Source organism: Hordeum vulgare, chromosome 4H (genome assembly GCF_904849725.1).
Source record: "Hordeum vulgare subsp. vulgare chromosome 4H, MorexV3_pseudomolecules_assembly, whole genome shotgun sequence".
In the NCBI taxonomy this organism is placed as follows: Eukaryota; Viridiplantae; Streptophyta; class Magnoliopsida; order Poales; family Poaceae; genus Hordeum; species Hordeum vulgare.
Genome location: NC_058521.1, coordinates 54,519,932 through 54,534,016, shown reverse-complemented (window position 1 = coordinate 54,534,016; position 14,085 = coordinate 54,519,932).

Below are 14,085 nucleotides of genomic sequence, written 5' to 3'. Positions count from 1 at the left end.
GCCGCTTCCCGCGTAGCCACCAGTGCATCTGCTTGAATCCCCCACCCCGCCCCGCACCGCCTGCCGATGTCCAGTTGCTCGAATCCCGCCATCCGGCACCCCGCGCCGACGTCCCTCTGCTCCCGCGCAAGGAGGCCGCGCCGCGTCGCCCTGTCGTCCCGCTACTCGGGCCCTAGGAGGCCGCGTCGCGCCGCCCCCTCATCCACCACCGCGCCCTCCTCCACCACCGCGCCCTCCTCCTCCCCACGACCCCCTCCTTTACCACCGCGCTGCCCCTCCTCCACTACTACCCCTTCCAACCAGCGCACCGCCTCCTCCCCGCGCCCCCTCCTCCTCTACGGTTGTCCTCCCTGCGCCGTCCTCATCGCCCGGCCGCCCCCCTCCCGTGAGTCCCTATTTTTTTCCTTTTTCGTATAATTTGTTAATTAGGTTAGTTAGGTTAGTTATTAATTACCTACTATTAATTAGGTTAGTTAGGTTAGTTGTTAGTGGTAATGCCCATTCAAATTCTGGATCTTGTTTGTGATACTTGTTAGTTTGTAGGTTAGTTAATTAGTAGATTTAGTGGTAGTTTAGTTAGTTGGTACATCCTGTTTAGTTAGTTGGTAGTTTAGTTAGTTGTTATATTTATTTAGTTAATTAGTAGATTTTTTGTACCCAAGGCCCGACAGCAGACAAGTTTCACTACGAAGCTCCCCTACACTTACCCTAGCTGGCTTATGCGCGGCCATATTACCCGAACGACAAATCCAACTGACCTTGAACTCATCGAAAGAATTAAGCATTGTCTTGATATCTTGTACCCAAGGCCCGACTGTAGACAAGTTCCTATCTGGATGATTAATCTTCACCACCAGTGCCCTGCTATCCAGTTCCAAATGTGCTTGTTGGATGTTAGAACCAACAGCCACCAATAGTGCCCTTCTGCACGCAAACGCTTCTACCACTTCGGGATCAGCAATGCCTGGGAAGAAATGGCTAACTACGGACAAGAACATCGCATTATGATCCCGGAATACTGCCCCACCACCACCGTTTGTTCCTTGCTTCGAGACTGCACCATCGGAGTTTATTTTTACCCATCCATTGATAGGAGGCTCCCATTTCTGGATGGTTTTCGCCTCCGGCTGTGACACCCTTGTCTTGTTCGCTGCTTTCCAATCTGACAGTTGCACCTTCAGAGAGTCTATTATTTCATGTGGCTACTGCAGCTTCCGCCCCTCCCTTGTGTTGTTTCTGGCGAGCCATAGCCCGTAAGTAGCCTGTAGCATGAGCTCCTTCTCCTGGTCAGTAGCGGCAGAGACCATTCAAGCAACCAAGATGAGAGAGCATTCTGGGAGGTCAAATTAATCGGTGGACTAGCCACCATCACGCCCAGCTCCTCTTTCATCAGTTGCGAGAATGTGACCGAGTGTTGACTAGTGGTAGATTCTATTAATTAGTAGATTTAGTCGGTAGTTTAGTGGTAGATTCTGTTTTGTTAATTACTGGTAGGTAGATTCTTTTTTAGTTACTTAGTGGTAGATTGTGTAGGTTAGTTAATTAATGGGAGGTAAAATTAACTGGTGCACTATGTTGTGGTGTGTGTGCTTCCACCAGACAAAACAATGAAATTTTGAAACATCCCCGTCAACCATAATATCCTCAACAACCCCTGACACTACTCACCCTCGACCCCCGACCCCCTACCCCGACCACCGACGCCACTGACCCCCAACTCCCGAGCCCCGACACCTCTTCGGCCTCTTGTTGACCGAAAAGACCCCAACCCCCGACGCCTATGACCCTCGACCCCTGACGACACTGACCCACATAGTTATGAGTTAGGTCACATAGTTATGTTAATTATAAAAACATCGTATTTGTGTTGATCGTGTGAATTTCAATGTGCAGCTGTTCGATGACCTCCACATGCGTTGGACGAGCTCCGCCCTTGCATTTGTTGGTGAGCACAAATGACTTCTCCTCCTACCCCCTTAATTTGCTTTGTCCCGGTCTTCATGCCGATGAAACTTGCTAGCTATAGGTTTCTTCAATCATGAGTATGCGTGACCAGTATGCGTCTCCCGTTCGAAATGGCGACATCTATAAATATGCATTTCTTGGCATATTTATAACCGCCATCCTTTCGAATTGTCAACCATTATCCATGGACAGCCTGAGTATCTGTAGATTGGGTTCGTTTTCCCATATGTTGTGCTCTGGATCCGATGCAGAATTTCGTCAGTGCCTCCCTGTTGTTCTCCGGGTACACATCATCTCTGCTTATTGCTGAGACATGTATCAGGAGAACAACGGGGAGGTGCTGCCAAAATTCCGCGTCGCATCTAGAGCAGAGCATGGGAAAACGAACCCAATCTACACATACTCGGGTGGGATTAGGACCTATCTTTACCTATTAGCATGTAGGTTGCATGGATGTAATAAAACTGACAAACTTGATTAGCGTATGAATATAGATGATGAATTATATATTTATTTCTTGTGCCCCCATAGGTAGCTAGGCAACATGAGTGATCGTGCTTGGATGTACACTGGTCACCCTAGTCAGAAATACATGACCCATGAATGGTTAACAAAAACCAGGGGGTTTGTGAGAGCCGCATTTGCAAATGGCCAGCAAAAAACATGGTGCCCCTGTCCGAACTGCGACAACTGGAAAAAGCAGACAAAGTTTGAAATGGGTAAACACCTGCAGAAGTGGGGTTTTACGCCTAATTATATGGTGTGGACTTTTCATGGTGAGTCTGACCAACGTGCCAGAGCTGAGGTGATTCGTCGTCGCACCGACGAGCATGGTACTGGGATTGAAGACATGGTGCAAGACTTTGATGATGCTCGGGATTCGGACAATGAGATGGAGGAATCTGCAAAGGCCTTCTATGAAATGTTCGAGTCTTCAAAACGTCCTCTCCACGAGCATACTGAGCTTTGTCAGTTGGATGCCATCACGCAAGTAATGGCTCTGAAGGCTCAATTCAACCTAGGCAGAAAATGCTACGACGCGATGATGACGATATTTGGACGCTTTCTACCCAAAGGCCATGTATTGCCTGCAAACCTGTACCAGTCGGAGAAAATCCTCCGTGTACTTAAGATGCCCTATGAGAAGATACATGCCTGTGAGAATGGATGTGCCTTATTTAGTCTTGAGTATGCGGCCTTGAACTATTGCCCCATTTGCAATTCTTCCAGGTATATTGTGGTAGACAATGGTATGGGTGAGAAGAATCAGACCAAAATCCCCATTAGTGTTCTTCGGTATCAGCCAATCGTACCAAGACTTCAACGTCTTTTCATGGTCGAAGAGACGGCCAGACAGATGACATGGCACAAATTGGGCAAAAGAACCAAACTAGATGTGTATGGGAACAAGATGCTGGTACACACTTCATATGGTTTTGCGTGGAGGTACTTCGATGCATTACATAAGGATAAATCGGAAGATCCAAGGCAACCTAGAGTTGCCATCAGCACGGATGGGTTCAATGTGTATGGTATGACGGAAGCACAATACAGTTGTTGGCCTGTATTTGTCATTCCACTAAATTTGCCACCCGGAGAGATTATGAAAAGAAATAACATTTTCCTGACATTGATAATTCCAGGTCCCAACTATCCGGGGAAGAATATGAATGTGTACATGCAGCCGCTTAAGGATGAGTTGCAAAAAGCCTGGGATAATGGGATCAAGACCTACGACGCGGCTACCAAAACAAATTTCAAAATGCATGTGTGCTACATGTAATCGACGCATGATTATCCGGCGTTTGCGCTATTTGCTGGTTGGTGTGTGCATGGAAGGTTCCCATGCACCACATGCAAGGCAGATCTTCAGTTCCGTTGACTGCAGGCTAGTCGCAAGTATTCTTGCTTCGACATGCATAGACAATTCCTGGATCCTGACCATAAGTTCAGAAAATAAAAGAAGAATTTCATCAAAGGTAGAGTTGTCAAAAACACTGCACCAGCTGCGTTGACATGCCAACAGACCCTTGATCAGTTAAACGCTCTCGAGCCTGATCCTTTGCGTCCAGGATACTTCAAAGGGTATAATACGGAACACGCCTGGACTCACAAGTCATGCTTACGGGGTCTGCCTCACTTCAAAGACCTCCTTTGCCCACACAACATCAACGTGATGCACACTGAAAAGAATATTGCGGAGGCCATTTTTGGTAAATTGTTCGGCATAGAGAGGAAGTCAAAAGATAACCCTAAGGCTAGAATCGACCTGGAGGCTCTATGTGATAGACCGTTGCAAAACTTGCGACAATGGAAAGGAAAGCAAAGCATAGCGAAGCCAAAGGCATGGTTCAATCTTGAAAGGCCAGCTATGAGGGAAATGCTATTATGGGTGAAAATGCGGTTGATGTTCCCCGATGGGTATGCTGTCAATCTAAAGAGGGGAGCGAGTCTTGAGAAATTGAAAATATTTGGTCTCAAGAGTCATGATTGGCACATATGGATTGAGCGGGCAATGCCGGTGATGTTGCGTGGCTTTATCCCTGAGGATGAATGGCTAGTACTGGCAGAGCTGACCTATTTCTTCCGTTCTCTTTGTGCGAAAGAACTATCGCCTGGCATTCATTACTGAGGAGGCGGCAAACTTCGTGACAGCACACTACGAAGCAAAAAATCATCATTTGCATAACCCGAAGCCTCAGTACAATGATGGCGATCCAAAAAAAGTTCGATCCAACCTTAGCCTATTCAAAGGTAAGCTCGCAACATCTGGTGCTTCGAAAGGGAAATCGTTGGATGTCGAAGAATGGCAGACCATTTCATTTTATATCTTCACAAACCTAACAAAAGTGCGGCCGTACATCGAGTAAGTTCTCGGTAAATTATTGTTCCGCAACTTCTAATTGCTTTGAACTACTCTTATTCCCGGATATTTGATATAGTCGATACGTCGCCGAATTCTCGGATGGAGCGGTCATCGAAAAGGATTCCGCCTAAGAGTATGAGCTTCTCGCAAAGCATGGAGGCGACTATCCCGGTTTCATCTCTTGGTTCAAACAAAGGTTAATTAATTACCATTAAGGGCCCATTTGATTTCTTGGTCTAATTTGCGGTTAATGCATCCATTCTTTCGTATTAAACTTGTAGGCTGATGCAGAGTCTATGGACGCCGAGTTGAGACAAGTCGCTAATGGTTTTGACTATATGGTCCGTTCATTTGACAAATACAACATCAACGGGTATCACTTTCATACCTGTGGCAAAGATCTATCTATGCCCGACCTAAAGACTACAAATTGTTCTGTCTCTGCTATCGGCGAAGGAGGCACCGAGTATTATGGAAGAGTTGAAGCAATTTATGAACTTCTATTCTATGGTGAAAACCCACCGACCGTCATAGTCTTCAAATGTTATTGGTTTGAGGCGAGGGGGCTAGAAGGACTCATGAACATATAGGACTAGTCGAAATCAACCAAAACACCCACTTAGATCTTCCCGATGTCTATATTACGGCTCAACAGGCGACACAAGTTTTCTATCTACCGTGGGCCTGCCAAACTGATCCAAATCTCAAAGGTTGGGATGTCGTTTATGAAGTGCCACCATATTTTAGACCACCTACCCTCAATGAAGAGGATTACGAACCTCACATTAACCCAGACACATATGAAGGAGAATTCTTCCAAGAAACACGTATGTCCAAGAAATGTTTCAAGAACCTCTCTACTTCACCCCAGAACATTGAAGTAGATAGCGACAGTGAATCCGTCTTAACCCCTGAGCCCGAACATGAAGAGCTGGAAGAAGAAGAGGTTACTGCTCGGATGACCTCTCACTTCTTGACCGATTACATAATGGTGGCCTTCCACATGTTCTTCATGATAGTGAGGATGATGATGCATTTATTGATGAGATAGTGATGATCATGATGCATTTATTGACCTCGAAGCATATATAGACGAGCAAGATTGTTATTAGTTCATGTCAGGTATTCAACTATTATACTACATATAAATTTTGAGTTCATGTTAGGTATTCAATTTTTATTAGTCATGTTGGTATTTTTGATGATGATACACTTAAATTATATACATTTTATGACTCATGTTGGTATTTATGTTGTACTAATTTCATTTACTCTTTGTCATGACAGGTGTTGAAAGATGGTGGGAAAGGGTCGAAAGCACTCCGCGGCTCCTTCTTCGTTGGTGGGTGATGGGATGGGTACTTCCATTCCTGCCTCGCCTCTTCGGAGAGTGTTGCTCTCAACTATGCAAGGAGCACCCCCCGTGAGAGGAGGTCGACCCCCCGCGAAGCCGAAAGGTACTAAAGGTACACGTTGTATTCATGTTGATATTTATGTTGTACTCATGTTGTATGCATATTGGTATTTATATACATTTGATTACTCATGTTGGTATTTATGTTGTACTAAAGGTACATGTGGCCGCGGGAGAGGTAGGGCGGTGGCTGCCACGCCTTCTAAGGCGGAGGCTACACGGTCTCCGGCTGACGAGCCTCGGGTCGACGAGCCTTCGACCCACGAGACTCGTGTTCCAGAGGCTTCGTTCCAGGCGACTCCGGAGCAAAGGAGGGATGAGGGTACGTCCCCAGAGACCAAGTGGGATACCTGGGCTGAGCCAAATGGCCATGCTGGTAGCAACGAGGAGCTAGGTGAGGGGGCTACCGTCTACCAGCGTGGTAGTTCGGGGCTCCCGCTTGTGTCGGCGACCCCCGAGCAGAGGTGGTCGATTAGGCCAAATGGGGACAAGTAAGTTAATTTACTCTTATTTAACCTTTTGCCTTGACGTTTTCTCAAATATCTAATGTTTTGGCTTTAATTTGTCATACCGTAGGGGTTGGATTGTTGCCAAGGGTGTCCGCAAGACCAACAGCGTCCTTGGTGTGCTTTGCCGTAAAAACTTCCCAGGGTTTGTTACGTTGCCCGGTCGGGAGCGAGAGGTAGGAATGACCTGGGAGCACTACTTGGGTGCCCCGGCCCCGCCGGAGGTGGAGATCGACGGTGTTTTGTGCCACACGAGGGCCGACATGGTGATCCGATAGTTCTGGGTAATTTCTCCTTCACACAATTATAAATCAACCATAGCTAGTTATTGTACTAATCGTTGTTGTCTCGTTTGCAGACCTACTACAGGTGTGAGGAGGGATACGAGGAGGACGCGGCAAAGGTTATCAAAACCGAATGCCGCCGCCTACTTCAAAACTTTCGGCACGAGGCTCGGGTGCAGGTTGTTCGAGACTACTATGCCATGCGGCGTATTAGGAAGGACAAGGCGAAGTGCCGCGATTCTAAGATGGAGAAGGAGCATTACATGAAGGTAATTACATATTATTAAGGCTTTGTAGTTAGTTTCCTTCATTTGGTCCTTACGCGCTCAAATTTCTCTTTATTAACTTAGGTGCCCCCGAGATGGTGTCTGGATAAGATGGATTGTTGGGAGGCCTTGGTGGATCAGTGGTGCTCCGAAACATGGGAGGCCAGCCACAACAACGCCAAGGAGAGGCGTGGGAAAATGGTTGGTGTGCCACACCATCAAGGGAGCGTCAACTTAATCCAATTTGGCGAGAACTGGGTATGTGGTTTGCTTCATGCCTTATGCTATTCATTCTTAATGCTATCTTGAGCCCTTTGCTAATACTATTTTCCTCTCTTTCTCTTTTAGGCGCGTCACAATAAGACGGAGGTGCCACAGATGTACGACCTGTATGCGATGGCCCATACTGCCTCGTACAAGAAGGTCAAGGCATTCTTTGAGTCTCACCTCGAGCATCCAGAAAACTTCACCAACATCTCCTCCCACCACAAGCTCGTGAAGTATAGAGGTCACGGGAAGCCGAGGAAAGGGGAGGACTTTAACCCGAGCGAGGGGCCTATTGATCCACAAATGGTGATGATAGCTGGCAACGGGAGGCCCCATGGCTCGATCGCCATTGGAAACGGCCTTATACGTTGTCCTAGCACTCTCCGGCAGGTAAAGGCACGCCAAACGAGCTCCTGTCCGGAGATAACACCTCGTCCACGGCGAGTCGAGCTCGCCATCGAGGTTAGTTTAATGGACTCAACTATCTTTCCGCATTATGTTGTGCTTTGGAACCAATATGATTACAATGCTAACAATGAGTTTTTTTGCAGGCTACTATTCAGAAAGAGAGAGAGGCAATGCAGGCGGCTATGGCGGAGAAGGATAAGGAGATGAGGGAGCTGGAGGAGAGGACGACTGCATTGGTGGAGACGGAGAGGGCATGGAATGATGCGTCTAACAGGGCCATATACGAGCTCTTCGTGGTAAGTTTCTTCTTCATGTTATTACAAATCTTGCATTTTAATGTCCGTTTCATTAGTAAACAAAAAGTTTGACTTGTCGAAACCAAATGTACAGTCCATGTGCGAGAAGAGAGGCCAAGTCCCTCCGCCGATGCCAGTCATTAACATGGCGGGGACAGTGAGTTTCATTTCAGTGCAGTGATCTTAAGAGTGTCATCATGCTAACGACACATTGCAAACGATGTTTGGTGTAGAATATCTCCCGAAACGCATCGCACGACCCTTCTACAGTGGAGCCTTCTCTAGGGCAGCCTTCTCCAGGTGAAACAAGCCACAGCCACCGTGCTTCACCGCCGTGATGACGATAATGGTATGTTATTTCTAGTGTTTTAATAAAAATTACATATACTTAGCTAAGTTCTCTCCTAAATGACATAATAAGGTTTAGGTAGCTCGAAGATGACCTATTCCCCCTAACTTAGGTATTAAATGGCCTATAATTAGCTTAGCTACAACCAAAATGGCTTAATAAGCATAGTTTGCTCCGGAATGACCTATTTTACCCAAGTTAGCTCCGAAATGACCTATAGTTAGCTAGGCTTCCACCTAAATGACATAATCAGCTCCAAAAAGGCATTCTTAGATAATTTAGCCCGAAGAAGGGGACAAGAGGAGAAGAAAGAGGAAAAATGAAAGGAAGGAAGAAGAAGAAAAAGAGAAGAAGAAGAAGAGAAGAAGAAGGATAAGAAGAAGGAGAAGAAGGAGGAGAAGAAGGAGAAGGAGGACTTACCTAATTATGTCATCTTCTTCCTCCTTCTCCTCCTCCTTCTTCTTTTCTTCTTCTTCTCCTCTTCCTTCTCCTTCTCCTCCTCCTCCTCCTCCTCCTTCTTCTTCTTTTACTTCTTCTTCTCTTCTTGCTTCTTCTCTTTCTCTTCTTCTACGTAGCTTAGACTCATCCAAGAAAGACTAAATTGGCTAATTATCCTACAAAACGACATAATTAGCTTAGTTAGGCGAAAACATCATAAGAATCTTGGTTAGCTCATTAAAATGACCAATTTAGCTAAAATGAAATAATAAGCTCAAAATGGCATAAGAACCTTGGTTAGCTCATAAATATTATATACTTAGCTTGGCTTCCACCTAAATGACATAATTAGCCAATTTAGCTCCAATATGCCTTAATAAGCATAGTTAGCTCCAAAATGACATATTTAACCCAAATGAGCTCTGAAACGACCTATAGTTAGCTAGGCTTCCACCTAAATGACGTAATTAGCTTAGTTAGCTCCAAAATGACCTATTTAATAAAAAATGACCTATAGTTAGCTAAGTTCTCTCCTAAATGACATAATAAGGCTTACGTAGCTGCAAGATGAGCTATTCCCCCTAACTTAGGTATTAAATGGCCTATAATTAGCTTAGCTAGATCCAAAATGGCTTAGTAAGCATAGTTTGCTCATGAATGACACATTTTACCCAAGTTAGCTCCGAAATGACCTATAGTTAGCTAGGCTTCCACCTAAATGCCATAATTAGCTTAGTTAGCTCCAAAATGGTCTATTTAATAAAACATGACCTATACTTACCTAATTATCCTCGAAATGACATAATTAGCTCCAAAAAGGCATTCTTAGCTAATTTAGTCCGAAGAAGGGGACAAGAGGAGAAGAAAGAGGAAAAATGGAAGGAAGGAAGGAAGAAGAAGAAGAGAAGAAGAAGAGAAGAAGAAGGATAAGAAGAAGGAGAAGGAGAAGGAGCTCCTCCTTCTCCTTCTTCTTCCTCCTTCTTCCTCCTTCTCCTTCTCCTTCTCCTTCTTCTTTTCTTCTTCTTCTCCTCTTCCTCCTTCTTCTCCTCCTCCTCCTCCTCCTTCTTTTACTTCTTCTTCTCTTCTTGCTTCTTCTCTTTCTCTTCTTCTACGTCGCTTAGACTCATCCAAGAAAGACTAAATTGGCTAATTATCCTATAAAATGACATAATTATCTTAGTTAGGTGAAAACATCATAAGAACCTTGGTTAGCTCATTAAAATGACCAATTTAGATAAAAATGAAATAATAAGCTCAAAATGGCATAAGAACCTTGGTTAGCTCATGAATATTATATACTTAGCTTGGCTTCCACCTAAATGATATAATTAGCCAATTTAGCTCCAATATGGCTTAATAAGCATAGTTAGCTCCAAAATGACATATTTAACCCAAGTGAGCTCCGAAACGACCTATAGTTAGCTAGGCTTCCACCCAAATGACATAATTAGCTTAGTTAGCTCCAAAATGACCTATTTAATAAAAAATGACCTATAGTTAGCTAAGTTCTCTCCTAAATGACATAATAAGGCTTACGTAGCTGCAAGATGACCTGTTCCCCCTAACTTAGGTATTAAATGGCCTATAATTAGCTTAGCTAGATCCAAAATGGCTTAATAACCACAGTTTGCTCATGAATGACATATTTTACCCAAGTTAGCTCCGAAATGACCTGTAGTTAGCTTGGCTTCCACCTAAATGACATAATTACCTTAGTTAGCTCCAAAATGGTCTATTTGGTAAAACATGACCTATACTTAGCTAATTATCCTTGAAATGGCATAATTAGCTCCCAAAGGCATTCGTAGCTAATTGAGCCCGAAGAAGGGGACAAGAGGAGAATAAAGAGGAAAAATGAAAGGAAGGAAGAAGAAGAAGAAGAAGAGAAGAAGAAGAAGAGAAGAAGAAGGATAAGAAGAAGGAGACGGAGGAGAAGAAGGAGAAGCAGCTCCTCCTTCTCCTTCTTCTTCCTCCTTCTTCCTCCTTCTCCTTCTTCTTCCTTCTTCTTCCTCCTTCTCTTTCTCCTTCTTATTTTCTTCTTCTCCTCCTCTTCCTTCTCCTCCTCCTCCTCCTCCTCCTCCTCCTCCTCCTCCTCCTTCTTCTTTTACTTCTTCTTCTCGTCTTGCTTATTCTCTTTCTCTTCTTCTACGTAGCTTAGACTCATCGAAGAAAGAATAAATTGGCTAATTATCCTACAAAATGACATAATTAGCTTAGTTAGGTGAAAACATCATAAGAGCCTTGGTTAGCTCATTAAAATGACCAATTTAGCTAAAAAATGAAATAATAAGCTCAAAATGGCATAAGAACCTTGGTTAGCTCATGAATATATATACTTAGCTTGGCTTCCACCTAAATGCTACAATTAGCCAATTTAGCTCCAATATGGCCTAATAAGCATAGTTAGCTCCAAAATGACATATTTAACCCAAGTGAGCTCTGAAACGACCTATAGTTAGCTAGGCTTCTACCTAAATGACATAATTAGCTTAGTTAGCTCCAAAATGACCTATTTAATAAAAATGACCTATAGTTAGCTAAGTTCTCTCCTAAATGACATAATAAGGCTTACGTAGCTCCAAGATGACCTGTTCCCCCTAACTTAGGTATTAAATGGCCTATAATTAGCTTAGCTAGATCCAAAATGGCTTAATAACCACAGTTTGCTCATGAATGACATATTTTACCCAAGTTAGCTCCGAAATGACCTGTAGTTAGCTAGGCTTCCACCTAAATGACATAATTACCTTAGTTAGCTCCAAAATGGTCTATTTGGTAAAACATGACCTATACTTAGCTAATTATCCTTGAAATGGCATAATTAGCTCCCAAAGGCATTCGTAGCTAATTTAGCCCGAAGAAGGGGACAAGAGGAGAAGAAAGAGGAAAAATGAAAGGAAGGAAGAAGAAGAAGAAGAAGAGAAGAAGAAGAAGAGAAGAAGAAGGATAAGAAGAAGGAGAAGGAGGAGAAGAAGGAGAAGCAGCTCCTCCTTCTCCTTCTTCTTCCTCCTTCTTCCTCCTTCTCCTTCTTCTTCCTCCTTCTTCCTCCTTCTCCTTCTCCTTCTTATTTTCTTCTTCTCCTCCTCTTCCTGCTCCTCCTCCTCCTCCTCCTCCTCCTCCTCCTTCTTCTTTTACTTCTTCTTCTCTTCTTGCTTCTTCTCTTTCTCTTCTTCTACGTAGCTTAGACTCATCGAAGAAAGAATAAATTGGCTAATTATCCTACAAAATTAGCTTAGTTAGGATTCCACCTAAATTACATAATTAGCTTAGCTAGATCCAAAATGGTCTATTTAAGAAAACATGACCTATACTTAGCTAATTATCCTCGAAATGACATAATTAGCTCCAAAAAGGCATTCTTAGCTAATTTAGCCTGAAGAAGGGGACAAGAGGAGAAGAAAGAGGAAAAATGAAAGGAAGGAAGGAAGAAGAAGAAGAGAAGAAGAAGGAGAAGGAGGAAGAATAAGGAGAAGGAGAAGGAGGAGAGAAGCTCCTTCTCCTTCTTCTCCTCCTTCTCCTTCTTCTTGTCCTTCTTCTTTTCTTCTTCTTCTCTTCTTCCTTCTCCTCCTACTCCTCCTTCTCCTCCTACTCCTTCTTCTTCTTCTTCTTCTTTTTCTTCTCCTTCTTCTTCTCTTCTTGCTTCTTCTCTTCTTGCTTCTTCTCTTTCTTCTTGTACGTAGGTTATTTTCCCCAACAAAGACATACTTAGCTAATTATCCTCCTAAATGACATAATTAGCATAGTTAGGTAAAAACATCATAAGAACCTTGATTAGCTCATTAAAATGACTAATTTAGCTCCAAAATGACATAATAAGGTCAAAATGGATTAATAATCATAGTTGGCTACAAAACGACATATTTTATCCAAGTTAGCTCTAGAATGACCTATACTTAGCTAAGTTCTCGCCTAAATAACATAATAAGGCTACGTAGCTCCAAGATGACATATTCCACCTAACTTAGCTATTAAATGGCCTATACTTAGCTAATTTCTCTCTGAAATAACCTATATACTTCTTCATCTAGTATTATTCTTCTAACTTTCTTATTTGTCATTTTGCAGATTACATTCACTTCACGGGAAGCTTGGATTATATTGATGGAATGCTTGAAGATGATTTCTTGTACCATGGCTTCACGGAAGCTTGTATTGAAACTATTGTAGTATATGAATATATATGAAACTTTGTATGCATGTGGATGAAACTGGTGTAATATATGGTTTGGTACGGATGGAACTTGCATAATATGAATGTACTATGGATGAAAGTTATTTTAATATGGTTATGAGTACGGAAACAAATTTATTTTTGTCATATATATATATATATATATATATCCTGATTATTGTGAAAAATGCTGGATATAATAATAAATAAAATAAAAATGGGCTGGTTCCCCCCTTTGTCGTCGGCCCCCACATGGCAAAGGGGGATGGCAGACGGCAAAGAGGGGAGAGAGAGGGGCTGGTTCCCCCCTTTGCCGTTTTCCCCCACATGGCAAAGGGGGGATGTCACACGACAAAGTGGGGAGAGAGAGGGGCTGGTTCCCCCCCTTTGTCGTCTGCCCCCACATGGCAAAGGGGGGATGGCAGACGGCAAAGAGGGGAGAGAGAGGGGCTTGGTTCCCCCCTTTGCCGTCTGCCCCCACATGGCAAAGCGGATGGCAGACGGCAAAGAGGGGAGAGAGAGGGGCTTGGTTCCCCCCTTTGCCATCTGCCCCCTCATGGCAAAGGGGAGATGGCACACGACAAAGAGGGGAGAGAGAGGGGCTTAGTTCCTCCCTTTGCCGTCAGCCCCCTCATGGCAAAGGGGGGAGGGCAGACGGCAAAGAGAGGAGACCTTCCGTTAACACTTAACAGGACCGTTGGTGTATCTGCCATGCCATTTAATTTGCCGTCTGCCCCCTCATGACAAAGATTCGTTGTCGTCCGCTTTAAAAAAGCAAACGACAAAGAACCTCTTCACCGGATTTTTTTTGCCGTCTACTTTGCCGTCTGCTGACCGACGACAAAGCCTTTGCCA